Source organism: Pristiophorus japonicus, chromosome 1, assembly GCF_044704955.1.
Source record: "Pristiophorus japonicus isolate sPriJap1 chromosome 1, sPriJap1.hap1, whole genome shotgun sequence".
In the NCBI taxonomy this organism is placed as follows: domain Eukaryota; kingdom Metazoa; phylum Chordata; class Chondrichthyes; family Pristiophoridae; genus Pristiophorus; species Pristiophorus japonicus.
In genome coordinates this window covers 98,769,904-98,796,504 of record NC_091977.1, presented here as the reverse complement: position 1 = coordinate 98,796,504, position 26,601 = coordinate 98,769,904, and the positions used below count along the sequence as shown (strand labels likewise).

Genomic DNA, 26,601 nt, shown 5'->3' with positions numbered 1-26,601 from the left:
GTCGGGACACCGTCGAGCACCTACAAAACCTGGAGGAGGTGCTCCAGCGACTGGATCACGTAGGGCTGCGGCTGAAGAGGTCGAAATGCATCTTCATGGCAACAGAAGTGGAGTTTTGGGGAGAAAGATCGCGGCGGACGGCATTCGGCCCACAGACGCCAAGACAGAGGCTATCAGGAACGCGCCCAGGCCACAGAACGTCACGGAGCTGCAGTCGTTCCTGGAACTCTTCAACTATTTTGGTAACTTCCTACCGGGGTTAAGCACCCTCTTAGAGCCCCCTACATGTGTTATTGCGTAAAGGTGAGAACTGGGTATGGGGAAAAAAACAAGTAATTGCTTTTGAGAAAGCCAGAAACATTTTATGTTCCAACAAGCTGCTTGTATTGTATAACCCGTGTAAAAGACTTGTGCTTGCATGTGATGCGTCAGCGTACGGAGTCGGGTGTGTACTACAACAAGCTAACGTTGCGGGGAAGTTGCAACCTGTCGCCTATGCCTCCAGGAGCTTGTCTAAGGCCGAGAGGGCCTACAACATGATTGAGAAAGAGGCATTAGCGTGTGTGTTCGGGGTAAACAAATTGCATCAGTACCTGTTTGGCCTCTAATTTGAGCTGGAAACTGATCACAAGCCCTTCACATCCCTGTTCGCTGAAAATAAGGGGATAAATACTAATGCCTCAGCCTGCATACAAAGGTGGGCACTCGCGCTATCAGCATATAACTGTCATGTATCTTACATTATTATATATAACTGTATCCTAACATGCTATACATGAATGTAATAAGATATGACCTGTAACCACCAGCATACCTTACCACCAGGGGTGCACTTGCAAGAGACAGGTATATAAGGACAGGTCTCAGGCAAGTGCAGCATTCCAGAGCTGTGAAATAAAGGTGCAGGTCCAGAGTGACCTTGACTTCACTATATGCCTCGTGTGAATCTGTACTGAGGGGACAGGACTTTACAGTGGCGACGAGTTACGGGATTACAGAATCCACAGAATGGCGAACAACAGATCAGATGAAAAGTACAATGTGGGAGACAATTGGGAGGACTTTATAGAAAGGCTCCAGCAAAGCTTTGTAACCAAAGACTGGTTAGGCGACGATAAGGCAGACAAGAGAAGAGCCCCTCTCTTGACCAGCTGTGGCTCGAAAACATACGCTTTAATGAAGGATCTGTTGGCACCCGAGAAACAAGCAAGCAAGTCGTTTGAAGAATTGAGCACACTGGTAAGAGACCACCTGAAGCCAGCGAGCAGGCTACACATGGCCAGACACAGGTTCTACAACGACAGACGCTGTGTGGGCCAGAGCATACCCGACTTTGTGGCGGAACTTCGGAGGTTGGCTAGTTTATGTGAGTTCTCCGATGAACTGAGGAGAGAAATGCTGAGAGACTTTTTCATTGAAGGAATAGGCCACGCAGGCATATTCCGAAAGCTCATAGAGACCAAGAACCTGACCTTAGAGGCAGCAGCACTGGTTGCACAGACATTCTTGGTAGGGGAAGAAGAAACGAGGTTGATTTACAATACAGGTACGACAACTAACGAAATATCGGAACAAGAAGTTCACAGCACTAAACAAGCTGCTACCCCCACACACAGACAAAACCGGGAGAACAGGTTCTCGACAGCAGGCAGAAGCCATCAAGGGCCACAGGAATGGCCGTTCACACCTCATCAATCCACAATGCGAGCAATCAACTACAAACTGAGAGAAGCTCAAGAGAGATCAGCCAGATGCAGCTCATTCTTTGGGAACACTTTGAACAATGAAACAGGTCTGTGCTGGAGGTGTGGAGGTGGGCACTCGTCAAGGGGATGTCGATTTCAGCAGGCTGTTTGCAGAAATTGTGAATATACAGGGCATTTGGCCCGCATGTGCAAAAAAACGGCAGCTCGGCTGGTATATGAATCGGATGGGTCGGAAAGTGGACCAGAAGATGGTGGGGACAGTACCCGGGACACCGATGTACAGCGGGTCAACACGATCAATGGCCGCTGCTCCTATAACAGGACGCCTCCTTTAATGATGAGGGTCCTATCAACGGGATATCTGTCAACATGGAGCTGGATATGGGAGCGAGTCAATCTCTCATGGGCACTCAACAATTTGAACAACTGTGGCCGCATAAAAGAGACAGACCAAAACTCACAAGGGTCGACACCAAACTAAGCACCTGTACCAAAGAAATCATACCAGTCCTCGGCAGCGCCATGCTCTCTGTCACACACAAAGGGACAGTGAACCGACTTCCCCTGTGGATTGTCCCCAGAGACCCCCCAGCATTGCTGGGGAGAAGTTGGCTGGCAAAACTAAACTGGAAATGGGATGATGTCCATGCCATGTCATTAGAGGAACGGACCTCCTGCTTAACAGTTATAAAGCAATTTGAACATCTCTTTCAGCCAGGTGTGGGCACTTTCAAAGGGGCCAAAGTCAAAATCTACATCACACAAGATGCTAGACCGGTCCATCACAAGGCCAGAGCTGTTCCCTATGTGATGAGGGAAAAGATTGAACACGAACTAGACAGGCTTCTGCGGGAAGGCATTATATCACCTGTGGAATTTAGCGACTGGGCAAGTCCCATTGTCCCAGTCATGAAGCCTGATGGATCCGTACGAATCTGTGGGGTCTACAAATCTACCATAAACAGAGTCTCCCTACAGGGCCAGTATCCGCTGCCCAGAGCGGAGGACTTATTTGCCACATTGGCTGGAGGTAAACTTTTCTCAAAATTAGACCTCACATCTGCGTATATGACGCAAGAATTGACCGAGGAATCCAAGCTACTCACCACCAACAACACACATCGAGGCCTTTTCATGTACAATCGATGCCCATTTGGCATCAGGTCGGTAGCTGCCATATTCCAGCGCAACATGGAGACTCTGCTCAAGTCCATCCCGGGGACGGTTGTATTTCAAGACAACATACTTATCACGGGCAGGGACACCGACTCCCACCTCCGTAATTTGGAGGAAGTACTAAAGCGGTTGGATCGGGTAGGCCTACGAGTCAAGAAATCCAAGTGCCTGTTTCTCGCACCCGAGGTTGAATTTTTGGGCAGAAGGATTGCCGCTGATGGAATCCGCCCAACAGAGTCCAAAACAGAAGCAATTCGCCTGGCACCCAGGCCCCAGAATGTCTCAGAACTGCGCGCCTTTCTCGGGCTACTCAATTACTTTGGGAACTTTATGCAGAACTTAAGCACGCTGCTGGAGCCTCTCCACGTGCTACTCAGGAAGGGATGCAATTGGTTTTGGGGGGGACACCCAGGAACGGCCTTCAATAAGGCACGCAACCTTCTGTGTTCCAACAGTGTTTTGACTTTCTTTGACCCAGGTAAAAAGCTAGTTCTCACATGCGATGCGTCAGCGTATGGGATCGGATGCATTTTGCAACATGTCAATAGTGCGGGCAAATTACAACCCATAGCTTATGCCTCCAGGTCACTTTCGTGGGCAGAGCACGGGTACGGAATGGTAGAGAAGGAGGCGCTCGCGTGCGTGTACGGTGTCAAAAAGATGCACCAATACCTTTTCGGGGCCAAGTTCGCATTAGAAACCGAGCACAAGCCCCTCACGTCCCTCCTATCCAAGAGGAAGGCAATAAATGCCAACGCCTCGGCGCGAATTCAACGGTGGGCACTCATGCTGGCGTCCTACGACTATACCATAAGGCATAGACCAGGCACAGACAACTGTGCCGACACGCTCAGCAGGCTACCCCTGGCGACCACGGAAGGGTCTGACGAACAGGACTGTGAGATAGTTATGGCAATAAATGCCTTTGAGTCCACAAATTCGCCCATGATGGCTCGCCAAATCAGAGCCTGGACGGCCAGCGACCCTACGTTATCCTTAGTAAAAAGATGTGTCTGAACCGGTGACTGGGCAGAGGCTCCCGATGCCTGCCACGAGGAATTAAAACCCTTTCACAGGTGCATGCATGAGCTATCACTACAAGCAGACTGCCTGATGTGGGGCAGCTGATTAGTCATGCCTCTGCGAGGCAGGGAGGCATTTGTCCGGGAGCTCCACCGCAAGCACCCGGGGATCATTCTCATGAAGGCCATAGCCAGATCCCACGTCTGGTGGCCTGGTATTGACGCGGACTTGGAGCTCTGCGTCTGAAGGTGCACCATTTGTGCCCAACTCAGCAATGCCCCCAGGGAGGCTCCACTGACCCCCTGGCCCTGGCCGGCCAAACTGTGGTCGCAGGTGCACGTAGACTATGTGGGCCCATTCATGGGCAAAATGTTCCTCGTAGTTGTAGATGCATTTTCAAAGTGGATCGAATGCACCATTTTAAACTCGAGCACAACCTCCACCACTGTGGAGAGCCTCGCAACCATGTTTGCAACACACGGAATCCCTGACATATTGGTCAGTGACAATGGTCCGTGCTTCACCAGCGCAGAATTCCAAGACTTTATAATTGACCACGGCATAAATCACGTCAAGACGGCACCGTTCAAGCCGGCCTCCAATGACCAGGCGGAGAGAGCAATGCACATCATTAAACAAGGCATGCTTAAAATCCAAGGTCCCACGCTGCAGGGTCGCCTGTCGCGACTGCTGCTGGCATACAGATCTTGTCCGCACTCACTGACTGGGATCCCCTCCGCGCAACTGTTGATGAAAAGGACTTTAAAAACAAGGCTCTCATTAATCCTCCCAGACATGCACGAAATCGTTGAGGCAAAGCGCCACAAGCTGACTGAGTACCATGACAGAAATTCGAGGGGGAGATGGAATGAGATAGGGGACAAAGTGTTTGCACTAAACTATGGCAGGGGTCCCAAATGGCTTGCAGGTACAGTAACGGGCAAGGAAGGAAACAGGCTACTGGTAGTACAAATGGACAATGGCAAAACCTGCTGGAGGCATATAGACCAAGTCAAAAGCAGATTTACCAACAACACTGCAGAACCAGAGGCAGACTACAATGTGGAACTCGCACCACACCTGGTGGACAGACAGAGGGAACAACCTGAGGAAAGGGCAATCCCAACAGACAGCCCAGGCGAGTCAACAACAATCACACCAATCGAAACAGACAGCCCAGGCAAGATACCAGCAACCACACCCAAAGAAAAATAGACACCAAGGCAAACAACTGAACCACAACTCAGACGCTCCACGCGAGAGCGTAGATCACCTGAGAGACTGAACCTATAAAGACAATAAGACCTTGGGGGAGGGTGATGTCATGTAACTCACATTACTGTACACAACTGTGTCTTACCATGCTATACATGACTAACTAATTGTGACCTGTAACCACAAGCATATCTTACCACCAGGGCTGCACTTGCAGGAGACACTGCATACCTGTTCCACACAGGTATGTAAAGGCAGGTCTCAGGCAAGTGTGGCATTCGATAGCTGTGAAATAAAGGTGCAAGTCCTGAGTGACCTTGACTTCAGCATGTGCCTCGTGTGAGTCTGTACTGCAGGGACAGGACTTTACAAATACCGCCCGGCCATTTTTGTTTGTCGTACAGACCACATTTGGTGAAACTAACACCCAGGAGATCACACACCGTCACTTTCACCACCTCGCACACATATTGCCCACAATATCGCTCGCCCAAAGTGGAACTAACCCGGAGCGTTTTCGTAATAGAAAAGGATTTCACTCCCTGAAGGTCCAACCAGTTGTCGGCCACAACCAGATCATCATGGCAGTGAATGCCAAATGTCCGGGCACCTTCGATGAGGCTCACATCCTGCGTGAGAGCGCTGTCTCTGACATCTTTAAGAGTCAGCCACAAGGACAATGCTGGATGCTTGGTGACAACCGATATGGCCTAGCCACCTGGCTGATGACCCCCCCTTTGACACCCACACCGAGGCTGAGAGGCAATACAACTGGAGCCACAGAAAACAATAACTGTGCTTAATCAGCACTTCAGATGTCTGGACCAATCAAAAGGGGAGCTACAATACAACCCTGAGCAAGTAGGTAAATTCATGGTCGTGTGCTCCATGCTGCACAATCTGGCTATCAGGAGGGGCCAAGAATTGCCAGAAGGGACCGATGCTCCACCTCAGGAGAGAGAGGAAGAGGACGACGAGGGACTGGACGCTGACCTAGGGCCAGACAATCAGGCTGGCTATGCAACCATGCCCACGACCCCCTCCAGACCGCAGGAAAGGGCCCGTGGTGGTTACATAGCTGCAACACTCTTATGTGAGGAGCTGATATCTGAACGATTTGTCTGAAAGAACGTTGCTGTGTGTGACAATGCTGACACACTGCTGTGTGTGTGCAGCTCAGACATCAATGGTGCCCATCACCTTGCTGCCAGTTAAAATTTATGTTGATTGAAGTTAAGTTTAATTTAACTCTTTCATGTTAAGTAATCATCAGTGTGTAACGGTCCAGCTATCTGAGATAACGCGCAACAAGGTTATGTTCAACAAAAATTTTTTTATACCAACATTGGTCTGAAATCATAAGTATCACAGGAAATAACACTCAACCCCCGCCCACACCTCACTTTTTCCACCATTGACGTCAATCAAATGTTCAACATGTCTAGCAACACAGAATACAAATGCAAAGCAGGAGGGTGATCCCCTCCACCCATACATTACAACAAATTGCATACACCTAGATGGAGATATAACACCGCCATCACCAGCTCATTTTCCTTCCCCTCTCCCCTTCTTCTCCCCACCTCTACCCCTTCCTCCTCGCTCCACGGCGCTTGGCCAAGGAGCTCCTCAGGCGGTGCCTCATTGGGGGGATGAAGGCAGAGACGGTGGTTGCACAGGTACGGGAGCGGGGGCTGTCAAGGGGGCAACATTCTCTGATGCAGAAGCAGGATCTTGGTCCTTGCTCTCATTTATTGTTCGTAGTGGTGGTGCGGAACCTAGGGGTGGAGCTTGGGACCACTGGGAGGCCTGTGCCAGCAGTGTTCCTGGCTATTGCCATTCGCGGAATGTACTCAGTCATAGTGCCCAGCTGTCAGGATATGCCTCCCAATGCTTCGATGAGTTGGTCACCAATGTCTACAGTCCTCCTGGACAACTGTACCATCTCTCCGCTCTCATGTGGCGCTCATGGACCAGACCTGTCGCATCCACGAGGCCTCCGCGGGGTCGGCGCCATCCTGGAGACAAATGGGGTGCCCTGTGGTGAGGTGCTTGGGGCCAGTACCTCCAGAGTGGAGGCGGGAATGACTGGAGGACCACTAGATGGCTTTGGGGTGGAATAGCTTCTGGAGCGTGGCAATGCAGGTTCCTCAAAATCAGCGCTCTCATCCGTGGAAACATAGAAACATAGAAAATAGGAGTAGTAGTAGGCCATTCGGCCCTTCGAGCCTGCACCCTCTGCACACTCTGCAGCCCTCAAAGGAGAACATGGAGGCCACACACATCTGTGGCTAGGCAAAGACAAAGGCCCTGAGTCCTGGCTAGGTGAGCGAACCAAGCCCACCCCGCTAGCAGGGGGCGCAGTGCCACCATCAGACGACTAGGACCCCGTCGGGTTGCTATGGAACTAACGCGTCGCATATCTGTCCTGCTACCTCAGTACTGACCATGACTAAATCATGAATGCAATCTACCCAATCCTGGCGCATGACCATAAAATATAACGAATGTAAGTTACTGAACCTAGGTATCACGATACAAACTGTAAAAAAAAATTTTTTTCTTCCTTTCTTTATTCTTGCACTGTGTCTTATCATGTATGTTAATGTAACGGGCCAACTGCATGATCTCGGTGTGGTGGTGGGGGGAGTGGGGGGGGGGGGGGGAGGTGGGAAATGGATGTAGCCATAGACACACACATGGATCACACCCAGAATCCACTGGAACCTCCACCGCATCATCGAACCATACAATCTGGTAACCACCACCCAACGTTGTGGCAAAAGGACTTGGGGCTTAACAGGGAGAGAGCCAAGCCAAATCACAGCCAAGGTGCAAGGGCTATTGGCACTTAAGTCTTGGGAGAGCTAAGCCAGAGGACACAGTGCAAAGGTAATTGGCACAAAGGACTTGGGAGAGAGTGATGTTGTATATGCAGACTATGGATGTACTTTCTGTGTAGTGTGGTTGCATAAGATGGAAACTTGTTTACCTGATGTACTTTCAATAAGGTTTACACTGTGTACATACATGCTGGCACCACCAGAGGGTGCAACTGGTGGAGACTGGGGGTTTCCTGCCCTGGTGGCAGGGCCCTGTATAAAAGGCTGCACACCATGCTTATTCAGCACACTGGAGTTTGGAATAAAGGACCAAGATCACTGCAGTTTGCATACAACACATTTCCTACATTCATAACAGTCACCTTACCGGCAACGTCCATAACCCCAAAACAATTTAAACAAACATCACTGCCATAATGAATTACCTTCATGAGTAGAAAGCAATTTGCTCAATCCTGCTCAAACTTTTGCATCCTGGGAACCTGAAACTCATGTGCCTACAACAAATCCCCTTTATTCACACTGCTACAGATTTAAATTCATTTAGTTTCTATAAAGATGTTGCGGGATGAATGCTGGGGTTTATGTAGACTTCAATCTACTGCTCCCAGTTCATTCTGGGAATCTGGCCAATCTGGAGAAATTCTACAGAGTAATTTTTTTTGTCAGCCCTTGGAGACTGAACATGTTCCTTGCATAAAGAAAGAAAAACTGCTTACAAATCCCATCTGTGTCTGGATATGGAGGTCTGACCTGCATCAAATCTGGTGTAACATGCCAGGTACATAAGGCTTAGAAATGGAAGGTGCTAAAGGTCCAGTGATTATTACGATCCAAATTCACCAGTTTGCCAAAGGTGAGTAGGATCTGTCGGTCAATGACAATTCCACAGGAACAGAAATCTATCAGCAATTTCTCCCCAATGTCCTCCAAGGCCTTCTTCCAAAAAATCCCTAGCAGTATCCTAACATGCTATACATGACTGTAATAAGATATGACCTGTAACCACCAGCATACCTTACCACCAGGGGTGCACTTGCAAGAGACAGATATATAAGGACAGGTCTCAGGCAAGTGCAGCATTCCAGAGCTGTGAAATAAAGGTGCAGGTCCAGAGTGACCTTGACTTCACTATATGCCTCAAGTGAATCTGCACTGAGGGGATAGGACTTTACAATAACGATACCATTTGCCACAGGTCAGGCACCGAGAACTGTGCGGATGCTCTCAGTCGGGTACCATTGCCCACCACGGGGGTGGAAATGGCGCCGCCTGCAAACTTGTTGATGGTGGCGCAGCCCGCAGACTTGTTGATGGTAATGGAAGCGTTTGAAAATGATAAATCACCTGTCACAGCCCGCCAGATTAGGACTTGGACCAGCCAAGATCCTCTGTGCTGTCCCTAGTAAAAAACTGTGTACTGCATGGGAGCTGGGCCAGCATCCCCATTGAAATGCAAGAGCTAATCAAGCTGCTCCAGCGGCGAAAGGACAAGCTGTCCATTCAGGCAGACTGCCTGTTGTGGGGTAACCACGTAGTGCTACTCAAAAAGGGCAGGGAGATATTCAGCTCGGATCTCCACAGCACACACCCGGGTATAATAATGATGAAAGCGATAGCCAGATCCTACGTGTGGTGGCCTGGTATCGACTCTGACTTAGAGTCCTGTGTACGGCAATGCCACATGTGTGCTCAGTTGAGCAACGCACCCAGAGAGGCACCACTAAGTTTGTGGTCCTGGCCCTCCAGACCATGGTCGAGGATCCATGTCGACTATGCGGGCCCGTTTCTCGGTAAAATGTTCCTGGTGGTGGTGGATGCTTTTCAAAATGGATTGAATGTGAAAAAATGTCAGGAAGCACCACCACCGCCACCATTGAAAGCCTGAGGGCCATGTTTGCCACCCACGGCCTGTCTGACATACAGGTCAGTGACAATGGGCCATGTTTCACCGGTGCCGAATTTAAAGAATTCATGACCCGCAATGGGATCAAACATGTCATCTCGGCCCCGTTTAAACCAGCCTCCAATGGGCAGGCAGAGCAGGCAGTACAAACAATCAAACAGAGCCTTAAACGAGTCACAGAAGGATCACTACAAACCTGCCTGTCCCGAGTACTGCTCAGCTGCCACACGAGACCCCACTCACTCACAAGGGTGCCCCTGGCTGAGCTACTCATGAAAAGGACACTTAAAACCAGACTCTCGCTGGTTCACCCCAACCTGCATGATCAGGTAGAGAGCAGGCGGCAGCAACAAAATGTAAACGATGGTCGTGCCACTGTGTCACGGGAAATTGATCTGAATGACCCTGTGTATATGCTAAACTATGGACATGGACCCAAGTGGATCGTGGGCACGGTGATAGCTAAAGAAGGGAGTAGGGTGTTTGTAATCAAACTAGACAATGGACAAATTTTCAGAAAGCACCTGGACCAAACAAGGCTGCGGTTTACAGACTGCCCTGAACAACCCACAGCAGACACCACCTTTTTCGAGCCCACAACACACACCCAAAGGATCAACGACACCACCCCGGACCAGGAAATTGAACCCATCATGCCCAACAGCCCAGCAAGGGCAGGCTCACCCAGCAGCCCTGCAGGGCCAATAACACGCCAGCCCAGCGAGGGCACAGCCAACACACCAGAACAGACATTTGTACCGAGGCGGTTCACCAGGGAAAGAAAGGCTCCCAATCGTCTCACCTTGTAAATAGTTTTCACTTTGACTTTGGGGGATAGTGATGTTATGTATCTGTAAAGCATGCACAGCCCCTGAAGTCCCAAGGGATCCCAGCATCCCTTGGGAGCACTGTATATAAGCCGGCCCTTAAAGCCTGTTCCTCACTCTGGAGTGTCTTAATAAAAACTGAGGTCACTGTTACTTTAACCTCCCTGTGTGCAGTCTCACCTGTGTTAGGAACACAATAACTGGCACTGAGAGTGTATGAACCAAAAGTAATTGATCTCTCCTTTCCACGATGTAGTACATGAGAGACCACTGCCCCAACTCCATATGGAGAGGTGTCACATGCTAGCTTGATCTCCTTGGATACATCATAGTGAACTAACATGGTATTCTCTACCAACTGGCTTTTAACTCTTGAATGCTGTGTCGCATTCTTCTGACGACTTCTAATGGCCCTGTTTATTCAACAGCTCATTCAGTGGATGTAATACTGTAGCCAAATTGGGTAGGAACTTCCCATAATAGCTCAAAAGTTCCAAAAATAATCAAAGTTCAGTAACATTCTTGCGAGTGGATGCATTTCTGAATGCATCCAGCTTTGGTTGGATGTAAACCATCTTTGTCTACTCTGTGCCCTAAGTATTTCACTGAGTTTTGAAATAACTCACACTTGCGAGCAGTTACTTGTACTCTGTGCTTCTCTAACCGTTTGAGCACTTCATTCAACACGTTATTATGGATTTGCCTATTTGGTGCTGAAATGAGTATGTCATCTAAATAACATACTACCCCTTCAATACCTTGCAAAATCTGGTTCATCACCTATTGGAATATGGCGGGGGCAGAAGAAACTCCAAATAGTAGCCCATTAAATTGATATAGGCTAAGATGAGTATTTATAGTCAAGCATGACTTGGACTCCTCATATAGTTCAAGTTGTAAGTAGGCATTTGTGAGATCTAACTTTGAGAAGATCTGACCACCTGCTAGTGTTGTGAACAAATCTTCTACATTTGGCAATGTATTGAGTAGATTACCCTCTAGAACCTGGTTTACTTTATAATCTCCACACAATCTTACCTTACCATCTGACTTAGATACAACAACAATGGGTATAGCCCAATTACTTAGATCTACCTTCGAGATAATGTTCTCAGTTTCTAGTCTTTTGAGTTCTTGCTCAACTTTCTTCTTGAGTGCGCATGGTACGGGACGTGGCTTGCAGTAAACTGGTCTAGTGTCCTTCTGTACTCTGACACTTGCCTTGAAGCCTTGGATTGGACTGCCTGTTTCGCGGAACACCTTCGGATACTGCTTGATGACATCATCTTTCGATGCAAATCTCAATTCAACACGAAAAATCTCATTCCAATTCAGCTTCAGTGATCCCAACCAATTTTTACCTATTAAGGCAGGCTTGTCTCCTGACACTACTAAGAGAAACATGCTCTGACACTGATCCTTGTATTTCACTAGGATGGTTATATGTCCTACCATTTGGATTTGCTCTCCTGAGTCACCTCGCAGCTCTATCTTCGACTTTTCCAGTGGAAAATTATTCAATTTGTCAAGATATAGCGATTCCGGTACTACGCTCACGGATGCAGTAGTGTCGATTTCCATGACGATACTTTGCGAATCATTGTTAGATACCCTCGTGCTCCATGATGACATGTATCTCCAGAGCCTCCTCATCCTGTTGCTTCTCTTCAATGCTATGTTGTCTCTGGGAATTTCTACTTATAGCATTGAACATCGATTTACTCTTCGATTGGCATGCCTTCGCAAGATGCCCAGATTTCTTGCAGAAGAAACACTGTGCCTTTACATATGGACAGCTTTGAGCAATGTATTGTGCCAGGCACCGATAGCACGACTTCAATTTACTGTTACCCTGGCCAGTTGCTGAGGCCTTGGGCCCAACTGCCTTTTACTGCAGGCGACGACTGGAAATGGCGCGAAATTCTTGGGAGTATTGGTTGGCCATATCCATTGACATAACTGTCTGACAACCTAAATCAAAAGTTATGTAAGGAGTTGTCAACAATTTTCTTCTGATTGCTTCATTTTCTCATCCCACAAACAAAGCGGTCACGCAATACTCGGTCCTGAAAGTTTCTGAAATGACAGTGAATGGACAGCTTTTTTAAAGCTATAATGTAGTCACAGATACTCTCATCAGTTAATTGATGTCATATTCCAAAATGATAACTTTCAGCAATTTCCAGGGGCTCAGGACGGTAATGCTGTTCTAGAATCTAGTGGCCTATCTTTTGGCTTGACAGAAACAAGCAAATTTTTCAGCGTTTCATATACCTTGGAGCCTGCTTCAGTCAGGAAAACAGCCTGGTTTCTTTCTAACACCACCCAGTTTTCATCATCAGGGACTTCGACAATACTATTTGCGGTGAAAAACATTTCTTAACACTCCACACACACTCCAAAAGTCTCTCGGTCGCGATGGAACTCACCCAAGCATCCTATTATTCCCATAGGCGCGGCCATCTGGACTCTTCAGTTTAGCCAAGTGTGCTTATAATTTACCTTGGATTTTTAGCTGTGCTGCAAAACAAAGAAGCTCTCAAAGCCTCTCTGTTGTTTGGCTGGAACATCCACCAACAAAAATTTCAGCTAGGGAATCCAGAAATTCCATCCAATGTGATATATTCTTTACGACATCACAAACACACACTACACACAAAAGTGCTCTGCAGGAACTTGTCATGTGAGCTTGTCACATGATGCTTTTATTGTATTTATATCAGCAGTTGCATTACCACAGTAGTCCACTAGGTAGAGCAGTAGTCCACTAGATGGAGCTCAATATTACAATGATGTACTCCTGTTCCTGTGCTCCTATGTTCGTTTGTATGTGTGTGGATTAGTTACTACCACTTCAATGTGTTGCATTCTTCAAAATATCTATATAATAGAAATGATGGCTGGAATTTTCTGCAGGTAGGCAGGTTGGGGGTGGGGAGTCTCTGAGGCAAGCAGGAAACCTGGGAGGTCAGGTTTCCTGCAGGTGCTGCTGACTTCAATGGCAAGACCTGATTTGCATGTGAGGCCACGATTTCCCGCCTGCAGCCAGCCAGATCGAATGTTTTCAGTTTTGATTCAGATTTCCAAAATCTGCAGTATTTTGCTTTTTGTTCATATTACTAAAAGCTCAGTCCATTCACAAAAATGGCACAGCATGTTTTGCTACACAATAGCATGAGAACTGAGTTGTCCTCTTTTAGGGCTGAATGTCCTCTTTAGGGTGAAGTTCTGGCAGGACGGGACTTCTGCCCATCCCTTCGCATCTTCCCCACTCCCGACTAACTTTACTGGATTGAGGTTCCCCACTGCAGCAATAAAAGAAGCAGTTGGACATTTAAAGGGGCAGAAGTGTCCTGAAGAAATTAGCAGCACAGTAAATGGGAATCAAAATGGAGGGAGAGGAGACTGATACATAGTCCTTTCCTTCCACTGGGGTACTCAGGGCCATTACTGCCTCTTCCTGGAACTAACCACCACCTTTCCCATGGTGGTTCCATGGTGGTAGTAACTGGGGCAAGTGCCAGGAAAATACACAGAGGTCCCAAACCCCCACCTCACCGCTGCCATTTTCAGCTGATGGGTGGGGAGTTAGTGGCCAGCAGCGGCCATGGTGGGGTGGTGGGATGGAAATCCAGGTCGAGGCAGTGACGTGATGGTAGGTTCCATCACCAGCTGCTACCCCTCCACACCCCACCCCACTTAAGGCTGGATCCTGCAGGAAAACTGAACCCATAATGTCTACATCAGGAATGCAACTGAGATTCCAAGCCATTCAATTAAAATATAGCATCCTGTGGATCTTATGTGAATATATGATTGAGTTTAAAGGTATAAAATTAAATTTCTGTTGTCCCCATTGAATGTTGAAAGTATATCTAAGTCTATTTTGCTGCAATTTGTTTAGTCTGTGTTGAGCCATCGGAGAGATGTATATCGCCAGCAGGCTTCTTGGAAGCTCAACAGCAAATCATCACGTAAGGTTAATATACAGGAGCTTATGCCAGGCTTAGTTCACATTGCAGTTTAGCACAGCAGATATAAGCTTTATTTTCTATAATTCTAAGCAGGAAATAGTTAAGCCTGTAATTAATGGAAATTAACAGTTGTTATTGTTTAATAAATCTGTTCAGCAGTTTATAGCCTGAACCACAGTTTAATGGAATGCTTTATTCTAATGCCTTTTGAAGTTGATGAAGACCAGAAGTTGAAGAAGATCAGCAAACTGAAATACAGTGATGAGTGTTTTAAGAATATAACATAACAATTAGGAGCAGGAGCCTGCTCCGCCATTCATAAGATTATGGCTGATCTTCTACCTCAACTCCACTTTCCCACTTGATCGCCATATCCCTTGATTCTCCTAGAGTCCAAAAATCTATCTATCTCAGCCGTGAATATACCCAACGATTCAGCATCCACAGTCCTTTCAGGTAGAAAAATCCAAATATTCACAACCCTCTGAGTGAAGAAATTTCTCCTCATCTCAGACTTAAATGACCGACCCCTGATCTTGAGACTATGCCCCCATAGACTCTTCAGCCAGGAGAAACAACCTCTCAGCATCCACCCTGTCAATCTCCCTCGGTATCTTCTATGTTTTAATGATGTTTTCTGTTTGATCTTTGAACTCTCTACAAATGACCTAGATACAGGGCAGGGAAAGGCAACCTCTGGTTTATAGAGGGCAAGGGCACATCAATGAGAGTGGTTTGAAATGCTGAACCCGAGAAAAATATCTGTGGTAAAAACCATAAAGTTGTACCAAACTTGTGGCAATCACAGACATAGGAGCATAGGAATTGCTAGAAGAATAAAGACCAAGATCCATGTAGTTCGGCCTCTACCAACCTGATAGTTGCATGATACAATGATAAAGGAGTTGTTGACTAATCATCACAATAAATCTCTATCAATTAGTCTACAACATACCCAGAAATAACATGAGGAAAACCCCAGTGGTGCAGAGCTTTGGGAACTTGTAGGTCCAAAGTCATCTTTTCCCTCACAAACCTGCTACACTTACCACATGTCATGTCTCAAATTATTCATACACTGTATCCCAACGAGTTCTATTTTTTATAACACTGGCAAACTTGCCCAAGATTATAATTTCAAAAAGCAAAGATCCTAAACGAAAGCAGAAGTGATTCACTCCTCTTTGAGCTAGCAGCTGTTCTCCAGAAAGGAATGTGTTTGCTTCAAATTCAAGCTCTAAGGCAAAACCAAAAGAGATTCTTTCATAATGGAGCACCATTTAAAATTCATCGTACAAGATATAATACAGACACTGCCCAATGTGAGATTTGAGACATTTTTGTTTTTGGAATTCCTAATTGTAACCATGCTGTGCTGTTGCCAGAATCTCATTAAAAACAAAGAAAAAATGGAAGCAATGCAGTGAATTATACAGGGAACTCCTACTATTTCACCCTTGTGTGCCTGGTATTCATTTCAAAAGCTGACATTTGTGTATATTTTCCCAGTGAATTGTTTCAGACTTCCTTCATACTACTTTAACAAAAATCTACAAAGGGCCCACCACCCACCGTTTTTTCCATATCATAAATAAACTTTTCACATAAGATTCCTAACATGTATAATCAGTCACTTTTAGAATTCCTGAGATTTCATTTTATGCAATGTATTCTCATTAGTCTCCATTCATACAGTTTTAAAGAGAGCTTGTAATGCCTGTCAACCTGAATAGCATTTTAAAATTCTTCCTAGGAACTTATGGAAGCTCTGTCTGTTGCAATTTATAATGCTGAGTACAACTCTTGTCTTGAATTGCTTATAATGTTGTTAAAATAAATATATCTTTAAACTTGCAGGTCAAAGAATGGCAATATTTTTTATAGCTGTTTGTATCAAAATCATTTTTGTTTAAATAGAAAGGCTTTTCATTTATTTTGATAAAATTTTGATGAAAAGGTGCCGGTGTTTGACCAGATTTGAGAGATTTAACTTAGCAGTACAAGGTCGGGTTAGTAATGATGGGACAAATTAACTGAAGGTCATAGGCAACATATTGAAACTCAAAGGTCAACCAAGTTCACACAAAAGGTTCAAATATTTAGCTGATGATATTGCTTTCCTGTCTGTGATAGGTTCTGTTGATCAAAAAATTGTGATGGCAGTATTTCTGTTAGATGCCCTAGACTCCAACTGAACTTTGAACTGAGGCCCTGATATGAATTGAACCTTTATTGAGGCTCTAAATGAAAGATCACTTCTCTCTCCATTTTCAAACTAGAATGAGAATATACAAAACACCAGTATATTTCCTGCATTTCTTTTTTTTCCAGTGCTAACCTTATCTTTGACTTGATTAATGCTGAAATTCTTTCATGTGAAATTATTTATGTTTGCACTTGAAGTAAAATGTACCTACATTAGAGTTAAAGTTCATGCTGGAAGTCTGTCCAATACCATGTCATATGTGATCAGGCTGGTCTCACATTTCTGAAATGAGTTATTGGCCCGGATTTTGCGATAGGAATAATGGTGAGGCTATCAGCACTCACCCTTATTATGGAATAAATCGGACAGCAATTTCTGACATTTGCACATGCACAGTTAAATGCGGAAATGCGGAAGTTGCTGTCAGATTTGTCCTGCTCCTCCACAGGCTGCGCTACCTCAGCGATAGACGCGGCAAGTTATGGAACTTACCCGTCAGTTACCCACTAAACACGCCAGAAATGGTTAGGGATGGTGCATTAATGGCATGATAAATCTTAATTACTGCCAAATAAGCCCTTAGGCCCAGAAAATTTAATTTTATAAATGTGGAGTCTCATTCCTTCAAAATTTAATTACTGTTAGAGATTTTAAAAGAATGATAGAATCATAGAATCATAGAATGGTTACAGTACAGAAGGAGGCCATTCGGCCCATCAAGCCCGTGCCGGCTCTCACAAAGGGCACTTCTGCTAGTCCCACTTTCCTGTCCTTGAGTTTTTCCTCATATCACCTTTGGATCTTCTGCCAATCACCTTAAATCTGTATCCTTTGGTTCTCAACCCTTCCTCGTGGCCGCGCTGACAAAAACACCTGAGTAAAAGGCGTGAGGAGGTGGTATATCGACAGGATTCTGACCTACTCCGCTTTGTTACAACTTTCACTCCCAACCCACCTCCATTCCTGTACGCACGGCAACAGGAAAATTCCGGCCTTTATTTCGGTTTCTGTAGATGATTTTATATTCTAATTCAAGTCCCACTCCAGGAACTTGAACACATAAAAGAAAATGTAGGCAGACACTCCAGTGCAGAGCTAAAGGAGTTCTGCACTGTCGGAAGTACCATCTTTTGGATGAGACGTTAAAACCGAGGCCTCGTCTGCCCTCACATGTGGACGCAAAAGATCCAATGTCACTGTATCAAAGAAGAGCAGGGAAGTTATCCCTGGTGTCCTAGCCAATATTTATTCCTCAATCAACATAACAAAAACAGATTATCTGGTCATTGTCACATTGCTGTTTGTGGGAGTTTGCTGTGCACAAGTTGGCTGCTGTAGTTCCCACATCACAACAGTGACTACATTCCAAAAGTACTTCAATGGCTGTAAAGCACTTTGAGACGTCCGGTGGTCATGAATGGCGCAATATAAATGCAAATCTTTCTTTCTTTCTTTTTTTTCCTGATTTAGACTTTGCGGGCTGGACTTTTATGGGGAAGGCAGGTTAGGCGGTGGGGCTCCGATGCGGGTGGGAAACCCAGGAGAATGGGTTTCCCACAGGCCCTGCCGACTTTAACGTTTCTGTTTCCCACCCGTAGCCAGCCAGATGGAGAGGCTGGCTGGCTGCAGGCAGTTAGGCCTGCTGTTCTAGGCCACACAGGAGGGAGGCAGGGATCAGGTGGGGGCCGGTACCTACCTCCGGTAGACCTGGGGTAGGGAGGAAAGAAGATCACGGCCATCGAGGGACCTGGGGGGAGGGAAGAAGATTGTGGCCAGCCCCAAGCTGATCGATGGGGGGGAGGGGGCCGGGAAGGCAATCGGAGGCCTCGTGAGGGCGTCTCCGATCATGAGGGGTGGGTTAGTTAGGGACCCTGGATCCAGGAGGTAGGTGCACTTACCTCCTGGATGCAGCAGTCCTTGCCTTGCTTTAACTGTTGGGTTTTACAAAGTGTGTAAACCCTGTCCAGCTGCCATTAAAAACAAAATGGAGGTTAAAGACGAGGCTTCCAGCTCATTGCAATACTTAAATTGATGCCCCACCTCCTGGGAGCAGGTTGGCTGCCCGCCCTCATCCCAACCCCGTCCCGCCTCTGTTAAAACCAGAAATGGGCGGGTTAGAGGCGGGTTCAGGTCGGGATTCCGATTTTTAACAATTTAACTACCCCCATGCTCCAAACCCACCTGTTTTTTAAAATTCCCCTCTGCGTGCCTCAGTGAAGATTTTTCAATCTGATTGGTTAAAGATACACGCTGTCTCTTGCCCTATTCACACAGGCCACAGATTCCCTGTAGAGGGTGCCGTGCTGAAAAGGATCTCTAAATACCGTAAGTTGCCAATTAGAAACCCACGAAAAGTCTGTGGGCAGCTGTAAGCGAGCGCCGTTTTTGATCGTAAAATTCGGGCCAATAACTATTTAACTAACTTGAGCAACAGCTACAAAGGATTATATCAGAATTTGTCACTTTGCTGTCGGAGGGGTTGGATGATCGTTTTTATTCTGTGGGGCTAACTACAATTGGCAGGTGGCAGTCTGCCTGGCAAGGTATTATCAATAGGATGTACATTGTGTCCCAACCACCCAGACAAGAAAAGTAATTACCAACAGAACAAGGCTAAAATGGCAGATGGGGATTGGAAGCTACATGTCATGTAAAAATTCTGTTGGCATCACAACATGAACTAAATATACTGTAATAGTTCAAATTAATGTACAAATGTTGTACAAAGATTGCCAACCTACATTTCAATCTAGGTGCCATAGTAAGGCCTATTTGTAAGGAAACCACACACTGAGCTGTAAAGGCAGGTATTCATGAGGCAATGGAAAGGATGGTTATGCATGGGTGTTGTGCATATGTGTGCTTACATATCATTAAAATTCTGTGTTTAAAATATTGTGAATGAAAAAGTATGCCCAATATAGCAGGACGTAAATAGTGAGCATGATAGTAGCAGACTTCAGGAGGACATAGACAGACTGGTGAAATGGGTAGACACATGGCAAATGCAATTTAATACAGATAAGTGTGACGTGATGCACTTTGGGAGGAACAACATGGAGAGACAGTACAATCTAAATAGTGCTTTTTTGAGGGTGGTGCAAGAGCAAAGGGACCTGGGGGGGCAGGTTCACAAATCTTTGAAGGTGGCAGGGCAAGTTGATAAGACGGTGAAGAAATGGGATACTTGGTTTTGTAACTTGCGGCATTGAATACAAAAACAAGGAAGTCATGCTCAACCTTTACAAATCACGGATTAGACTTCAGCTGGAGTATTGTGTACAATTCTGGGCACCGCACTTTAAAAAGGATATCAAGGCCTTGGAGAGGGTACAGAGGATGTTTACCAGGATGATACCAGGGATGAGGGATTTCAGATATGTGGAGAGGTTGAAGATTGTTCTCCTTAGAGCAGAAAAGGTTAAGAGGAGACTTAATAGAAGTGTTCAAAACTATGAGGGGTTTTGCTGGAGCAAGTAGGGAGAAACTGTTTCGTCTGGCAAGTGGGTCGGTAAGCAAATATCACAGACTTAAAATAATTGTCATAAGAACTAGATGGGAAATGAAAAGAAATTGCTTCACACAGTGGGTTGCTATGATCTGGAACACACTATCGGAAAGGGTGGTGGAATCAGCTATCATAGGAACATTCAAAAGGCGTTAAAGGAGACTTCACAGGTTGGAGAGGCATACTGGAGACCTGGAATAAAAGACTACGGTCACACTTTGCTTTGAGCTCACAGTGTTCAGTCTGACTCTTTCTCCATACACAACAATTGGCAATGAGATACAGATAGCGAACCCAAAGATGCAGAGAACAGTGGGCATCCTGGAGAAATTTTTGGAGGGAGATGATTGGGAAACTTTTGTGGAGCGACTCGACCAATACTTTGTGGCCAATGAGCTAGATGGAGACGAGAGCGCTGCCAAATGAAGGGCGATCCTCCTCACCGTCTGTGGGGCACCAACGTATGGCATCATGAAGAATCTGCTCACTCCAGCGAAACCCACGGAGAAATTGTACGACGATTTGTGCACACTGGTCCGAGAGCATTTGAACCAAAAGGAAAGCGTTCTGATGGCGAGGTACCGGTTCTACACCTACAAAAGGTCTGAAGGCCAGGAAGTGGCGAATTATGTCGCCGAGCTAAGACGCCTTGCAGGACATTGCGAATTTGAAGGACATTTGGAGCACATGTTCAGAGACTTTTGCATACTTGGCATTGGCCATGAAACCATACTTCGCAAACTTTTGATTGTAGAGACCCCAACCTTGAGTTAGACCATAGCGATAGCCCAGGCGTTCATTGCCACCAGTGATAATACGAAGCAAATCTCTCAGCACACAAGTGCTGCTACAAGTACTGTGAATAAAGTGATGTTGTTTTCGAATCATAACGCACAGGGCAGGTCACACATACCTGCAGCTACACATCCGCAGATGTCTCAGAGTCCACCATCAAGGGTGATGAATGCAAGGCCATTAACACCTTGTTTGTGCTGCGGGGGTGATCATCGTTTCCATTCATGCTGATTCAAAGAGTATGTTTGCAAGGGCTGTGGAACAATGGGACATCTCCATCGAGTATGCAGGCGAGCTGCAAATCCTGTTAAACCTGCAGACCATCATGTTGCAAAGGAGGGCAGATCCATGGAGGATCACGATGAACCAGAGCCTCAGATCGAGGAGGCAGAGGTACATGGGGTACACACTTTCACCACGAATTGTCACCCGATAATGCTGAATGTTGAACTAAATGGACTCCCGGTGTCAATGGAGCTGGACACGGGCGCGAGCCAGTCCATCATGGGCAAAATGACTTTCAAAAGGTTGTGGTGCAACAAGGCCTCAAGGCCAATCTTAACTCAAGTTCACACGCAACTAAGAACGTACATGAAAGAACTGATTCCTGTAATCAGCAGTGCTACCGTAAAGGTCTCTTGCGGTGCATAAGCTACCACTCTGGATGGTACCAGGCGATGGTCCCACGTTGCTCGGCAGGAGCTGGCTGGGAAAGATACGCTGGAACTGGGACAATGTCCGCGTGCTATCGCCCGCTGACGATATTTAGTGTGCCCAGGTCTTAAACAAATTTCCTTCGCTGTTCGAACCAGGCATCGGGAAATTCCAAGAAGCAAAAGTGCAGATCCACCTAATTCCTGGAGCACGACCCATCCATCACAAGGCGAGAGTAGTACCATACATGATGAGAGAAAGGATAGAGATCGAGCTAGACCGGCTGCAAAGAGAGGACATCATTTCCCCGATCGAGTTCAACGAGTGGGCCAGTCCTATCATCCCAGTCCTTAAGGGAGACGCACCGTCAGAATCTGTGGCGATTACAAAGTAACTAACAATCGTTTCTCGCTGCAGGACCAATACCCACTACCAAAGAACGAAGACCTCTTTGCAACGCTGGCGGGAGGAAAGACGTTCACGAAGCTAGATCTGATTTCAGTCTACATGACGCAGGAACTGGAGGAATCATCAAAAGCCCTCACCTGCATCAACACGCACAAAGGCCTTTTTGTTTATAACAGATGCCCGTTTGCAATCCGATCGGTGGCAGCGATATTCCAGAGAAACATCGAAAGCTTACTGAAGTCGGTTCTGCACACTGTGGTCTTCCAGGACGACATCTTGGTCACAGGTCGGAACACAGTCGAGCATCTGCAGAACCTGGAGGAGGTTCTTAGTTGACTCAATCGCGTGGGGCTCAGGTTAAAATGCTCAAAGTGCATTTTCCTGGCGCCTGAAATGGAGTTGCTGGGAAGGAGGATTGCGGCGGACGGCATCAGGCTCACCAACGCGAAGACAGAGGCAATCGAGAACGCACCGAGGCCACAGAACATGACGGAGCTGTGGTCGTTTCTGGGACTCCTGAACTACGTTCGCAACTTCTTACTGGGTCTCAGCACACTGTTAGAACCACTGCGTGTCTTACTACAAAAAAGGGACAAATGGGTTTGGGGCAAAAGCCATTTGTAAAAGCGAGAAAATTGTTATGCTCAAACAAATTGCTTGTGTTGTATGATCCATGTAAACGTTTGGTACTAGCATGTGATGCGTTGTCATATGGCGTCGGGTGTGTATTGCAACAAGCTAATGATTTTGGGAAACTGCAACCGGTTGCTTATGCATCCAGGAGTCTGTCTAAGGCTGAGAGAGCCTACAGCATGATTGTGAAAGAAGCATTAGCGTGTGTCAATGGGGTAAAGAAAATGCATCAACACCTGTTTGGGCTAAAATTCGAATTAGAAACTGACCATAAGCCACTGATATCCCTGTTCTCCGAGAGTAAAGGGATAAATACCAACGCATCGGCCCGTATCCAGAGATGGGTGCTCACATTGTCCGTATACAACTACACCATCCGCCACAGGCCAGGCACAGAAAACTGTGCCGATGCTCTCAGTAAGCTGCCATTGCCCACCACAGGGGTGGAAATGGTGCAGCCCGCAGATCTAGCTATGGTTATGGAAGCATTTGAGAGTGAACAATCACCCATCACTGCCTGGCAGATCAAAACCTGGACAAGCCAGGGCCCCTTATTATCTCTAGTCAAAAGCTGTATGCTTCACGGGAGCTGGTCCAGTGTCCCAGTGGAAATGCAGGAAGAGATAAAGCCCTTCCAATGGCGCAAAGATGAAATGTCTATACATGCAGACTGCCTTCAGTGGGGCAATCGAGTAGTGGTCCCCAAGAAGGGTAGAGACACCTTCATCAATGACCTCCACAGTACCCACCCAGGCATCGTAATGATGAAAGCGATAGCCAGATCCCACGTGTGGTGGCCCGGTATCGATGCGGACTTAGAGTCCTGTGTTCACAGATGTAATACATGCTCGCAGTTAAGCAATGTACTCAGGAAGGCGCCGCTAAGTTTATGGTCTTGGCCCTCCAAACTGTGGTCTAGGGTACACGTCGACTATGCAGGCCCGTTCTTGGGTCAAATGTTCCTTGTGGTTGTAGGCACGTATTCCAAGTGGATTGAATGTGAGATAATGTCGGCTAGCACGTCCGCTGCCACTACTGAAAGCCTGCGGGCCATGTTTGCCACACACGGCCTACCCAATGTCCTGGTGAGCGACAACGGGCCATGTCTTACCAGTGCTGAGTTCAAAGAATTCATGACCCGTAATGGGATCAAACATGTCACATTTGCCCCGCTTAAACCAGCGTCCAATGGTCAGGCAGAAAGAGCAGTGCAAACCATCAAGCAAGGCTTGAAGAGGGTAACTGAAGGCTCACTGCAGACTCGCTTATCCCGAGTCCTGCTTAGCTACCGCACAAGACCCCACTCACTCACTGGGATCCCACCTGCTGAACTGCTCATGAAAAGAGCACTCAAGACAAGGCTTGCGTTAGTTCACCCTGATCAACATGAACAGGTAGAGAGCAGGCAGCTTTAATAAAGTGCATACCATGATAGCGCAAATGTGTCACGCGAGATTGAAATCAATGATCCTGTATTTGTATTAAATTATAGACAAGGTCCCAAGAGGCTTCCCGGAACTGTCGTGGCCAAAGAGGGGAGCAGGGTGTTTCGGGTCAAATTTTCAAATAGTCTCATTCACCGGAAACACTTGGACCAAATCAAACTCAGATTCATGGACTATCCTGAGCAACCCACCTTGGACCCTACCTTTTTTGATCCCCCAACATACACACCAGTGGCAACCGGCACCATGGTTGACCACAAAGCAGAACCCATCATCCACAGCAGCCCAGCAGGGCCCAACACACCAGGCAGCCCAGCAAGGCCAGCTGCACAGCAACCCAGCGAGGGCCCAACAAATGATTCAACAACACCAGCTTTCACACCGAGACGATCAACCAGGGCAAGAAGGGCCCCAGATCGACTCACATTGTAAATAGTTACAATATTGACTTTGGGGGGGAGTGTTGTTATTATATGTATACTTGTATTTACTCTGTACAGCCACCAGAGAGCTCATCCCCAGGAGTACCAAGGGATCACATAATCCCTTGGGAGCACAGGTATTTAAGGAGACTTCACAGGTTGGAGAGGCACTCTGGAGACCTGCAATAAAAGACTACAGTCACACTTTACTTTGAGCTCACATTGTTCAGTCTGACTTTCTCCATACACAACACATTCGATAAAATGCCACATAAGAGGTTACTGCACAAGATAAAAGTTCACGGGGTTGGGGTAATATATTAGCATGGATGGAAGATTGGCTAACTAACATAAAACAGAGAGGCATGATAAATGGGTCATCTTCCGGTTGGCAAACAGTGACTAGAGGGGTCCTCAACTATTTACAATCTATATTAATGACCGAGTTAATGTAGCCAAGTTTGCTGATGATACAAAGATGGGTGGGAAAGCAAATTGTGAGGAGGACACAAAAAATCTGCAAAGGGATATAGACAGGCTAAGTGAGTGGGAAAACATTTGGCAGATGGAGTATAATATGGGAAAATGTGAAGCTGTCCCCTTTGGCAGAAATAATAGAAATAATAGAAAAGCAAATTATAATTTAAATGGAAAAATATTGCAAAGTGCTGCAGTACAGAGGGACCTGGGGATCCTTGTGCATGAAACACAAAACGTTAGTTTGAAGGTACAGCAATTAATCATTTTTGAGGATGTTTCCAGTCGAGTGGACAAGGGAGAACCAGTTGATGTGGTGTATTTGGACTTTCAGAAGGCTTTCGACAAGGTCCCACACAAGAGATTAATATGCAAAGTTAAAGCACATGGGATTGGGGGTAGTGTGCTGACATGGATTGAGAACTGGTTGGCAGACAGGAAGCAAAGAGTAGGAGTAAATGGGTACTTTTCAGAATGGCAGGCAGTGACTAGTGGGGTATCGCAAGGTTCTGTGCTGGGACCCCAGCTGTTTACATTGTAGATTAATGATTTAGACGAGGGGATCAAATGTAGTATCTCCAAATTTGTGGATGACACTAAGTTGGGTGGCAGTGTGAGCTGCGAGGAGGATGCTAAGAGGCTGCAGAGTGACTTGGATAGGTTAGGCGAGTGGGCAAATGCATGGCAGATGAAGTATAATGTGGATAAATGTGAGGTTATCCACTTTGGTGGCAAAAACAGAGAGACAGACTATTATCTGAATGGTGACAGATTAGGAAACGGGGAGGTGCAACGAGACCTGGGTGTCATGGTACATCAGTCATTGAAGGCTGGCATGCAGGTACAGCAGGTGGTTAAGAAAGCAAATGGCATGTTGGCCTTCATAGCAAGGGGATATGAGTACAGGGGTAGGGAGGTGTTACTACAGTTGTACAGGGCCTTGGTAAGACCACACCTGGAGTATTGTGTACAGTTTTGGTCTCCTAACTTGAGGAAGGATATTCTTGCTATTGAGGGAGTGCAGCGAAGATTCACCAGACTGATTCCTGGGATGGCGGGACTGACCTATCAAGAAAGACTGGATCAACTGGGCTTGTATTCACTGGAGTTCAGAAGAATGAGAGGGGATCTTATAGAAACGTTTAAAATTCTGACAGGTTTAGACAGGTTAGATGCAAGAAGAATGTTCCCAATGTTGGGGAAGTCCAGAACCAGAGGTCACAGTCTAAGGATAAGGGGTAAGCCATTTAGGACCGAGATGAGGAGAAACGTCTTCACCCAGAGAGTGGTGAACCTGTGGAATTCTCTACCACAGAAAGTTGTTGAGGCCAATTCACTAAATATATTCAAAAAGGAGTTAGATGTAGTCCTTACTACTAGGGG

General features: G+C 46.6%; 1 long non-coding RNA gene across 2 annotated transcripts in view; it reads left to right on the top strand.

Moving 5' to 3' along the window:
- Positions 1 to 26,601, top strand: part of LOC139228838 (uncharacterized) — a 117,993-nt gene that overhangs the window by 25,482 nt on the left and 65,910 nt on the right. Inside the window, exon 3 of one of the 2 annotated variants that reach the window (XR_011587631.1) lies at positions 24,367 to 24,917. The exons of the other annotated variant lie outside the window; for it this stretch is intronic. This is a non-coding gene — a long non-coding RNA (uncharacterized lncRNA). Of the gene's footprint in view, positions 1 to 24,366; positions 24,918 to 26,601 lie in introns of those variants that run through there. 2 annotated transcript variants of the gene reach the window in all.